The sequence below is a fragment of the Palaemon carinicauda genome, chromosome 25 (genome assembly GCF_036898095.1).
Source record: "Palaemon carinicauda isolate YSFRI2023 chromosome 25, ASM3689809v2, whole genome shotgun sequence".
Lineage (NCBI taxonomy): Eukaryota > Metazoa > Arthropoda > Malacostraca > Decapoda > Palaemonidae > Palaemon > Palaemon carinicauda.
Window position 1 is genome coordinate 84,638,118 of NC_090749.1, and position 2,500 is coordinate 84,640,617.

A 2,500-nucleotide genomic window follows, 5' to 3' on the forward strand; every position below is an offset into this window, starting at 1 on the left:
CTGTTGTTAAAGGTTACTTGTTGATGACATACTAAATAAACTGACATTTTCAACATTTCTATTTAGATTAAATTTCTCTATTGAAAGAAATTCTTAAAGTTTCACAACTTACTTTATCACAAGATATTAATCACTAGATCTGAACTTTCCTTCCTTGATGCGAAGACATTCGGAGAAAATGGTTGGTTGGTATTTCGTCCTTTAGTTGAACCATTGGGGATTATCCCTTTATCATTGGAATGTTGTAATATTTGTTGATAATATAAATGGAATAACTTTTCTTTTAGATTATCCACAAATAAAGCTAAGAGGATAATGAATCAAGATTCTTTGTTCTGTTTCTTGTCTTAAAAATCTCCAATTTGGAAAAGTCTATGAGGAAATTCCTCTTTCTTCCTTATATTTTATACATTATTTTCCATGAAATTACATTCTATAAATATTGATATCCTTGGTTTCTAGTTCTATAAAGTCTACTTTGGGTTATCTATTCTTGACTCCAACTTCCTATTAAGACGCTTTTCTGTGAGAGTTATAACGAGATAAAGAGAGATCTGCCATGAAAAGGAAAACGCATATTTTGTCATTTTAGACAAAAAGCATAATACTATATTATTATTATTATTATTATTATTATTATTATTATTTCCACTAGCTAAGAGATACAAGCCTAGTTGGAAAAGCATGATGCTAAAAGATCAAGGGCTCCAAAATGGAAAAGTAGCCCAGAGAGGAAAGGAAACAAGGAAATAAATAAACTACGAAAGAAGTAACAACAATAAAAATAAAACATATCAACATCATCAACAGCATTAAATATATATAAACTATAAAAACTTCATAAAAACAAAAGGAAGAGAAACAAGATAGAATAGCGATCCCGAGTGTACCCTAAAGCAAGAGAACTCTAACCCAAGACATAGGAAGACCATGGTACAAAGGCTATGGCTATTATTACTATTATTATTAGCTAGGCTACAACCCTATTTGGAAAATCAGGGTTCTATAAGCCCAAAGGCTCAAGCAAGAAAAGAAAAGCCCCGTAAAGAAAGGAAACAAATAAAGTAATAAATAACAAATAAAGTAACAAATAAAGAAATGATGAATAATTGATGTTAAATGTTTTAAGATCAATAATAAAGTTGAAAAAGATCTTTCATATACAAAATAGGAAGACTTATGTTCGATGTAAAAAAAGAATTAGGTGTAAACTGCTCAAGTTCCACTAATTCTACTTCCCGATTAGGAAGATCTTTCCATAATCTGGTCACAGCTGGAATAAAACTTTCAGAATACTGTGTAGTATTGAACCTCAAGGAGAAGAAGGCATGACTGCATACCTAGCCCAAGGTACGGGAGGCTGCGGTCTGAGAAGATGCGCTAAGAACTTCCTGAAAAAGGGTGCCAAAGATTTACATATAGATCAGGAATAACAAATCTAATAGATCCCAAGTTTTTTTTTTTTTCAACAAATTAAGGTGAGATTCAATAGGTGAAAGCCAGACAGGAGAACAATACTCGAAGCAAGTTCAATTCAAAGAATTAAAAAAACTCTTCGAATTAGATTTATCTTAAAAATGCTTTCTCAATACGAGATTTTTTTGTGCAATTGAAGAAGAAAAAAGCCGAGTGTTTCTTATAAGTGAATTTGTAATGAACAATTATATTCAAAATCTTATGCACTGCTCGATACACTTTATTTCTGGTGGAAGATTAAACTTTCCTTGGTATTACTTAGAATTAGTCTATAGCTTTGTCTGGCCTATGTTCAGATCTTTCCCGTTCGGTAGCCATGCCTCAACTAAGATTTTTCAACTTAAAAATCAATTGCTGAACCACAATACTTGACGAATTTGATGATGATCCAATCAAAAGCTGTGATTAAAATGTAACTGTATTCTGATTGGTCATTTCGAAGTAAAAATCGTAAAAAACAGTGAAGAAAGGCCTCAATTCAAGGTCTACTAGCTTTAAAAATAGATATCCAGCACCAAAATCTAATAGCCAACAGTAACACATTGGGATAAGCTACAGTTTTTCTAAGGGAGCACCAAAATCAGTAGGCGGAGCAATTGAAAACTAGCACACTATGCAGAGGGGTGAAGTTAAATAGAATGGAAACAGACATACGAACTACCAGGAGCTACTATGCCTGGCGGTGTGAACAATAACACAATACTTAAAATAATTGTCAAACATAAAATATCAGACCTTCTTCAACACAATAATGATGATGATCTTTTTTTTATATGACCATGCAAATTAAAACCTGAAATGCCACAAGTACCAATATCGCAATGCAGTCCAGATAAGAAGAAACTTCAAAAAGTATCTGATGCAATGGCATGATGTGATGAATCAAGATAAATAACCAAAGTACAGTGGCTTCATCACAATTGGCCCAAGAACAATGGAACTCAACTCGACCAAAAACAAGGCTAGTATATCACCCACTAATTGACCATCCTCCATATGATACAAACATAATGATCAAATGCTT

General features: G+C 32.5%; 2 protein-coding genes across 9 annotated transcripts in view; one reads left to right on the top strand and one right to left on the bottom strand.

Moving 5' to 3' along the window:
* Nucleotides 1–2,500, bottom strand: part of LOC137618679 (uncharacterized) — a 506,020-nt gene that overhangs the window by 168,797 nt on the left and 334,723 nt on the right. The gene's annotated exons all lie outside the window — the stretch shown is intronic.
* The window catches only part of LOC137618681 (pro-epidermal growth factor-like), an 835,493-nt gene that overhangs the window by 59 nt on the left and 832,934 nt on the right, over nt 1–2,500 (top strand). The window lies entirely within an intron of this gene.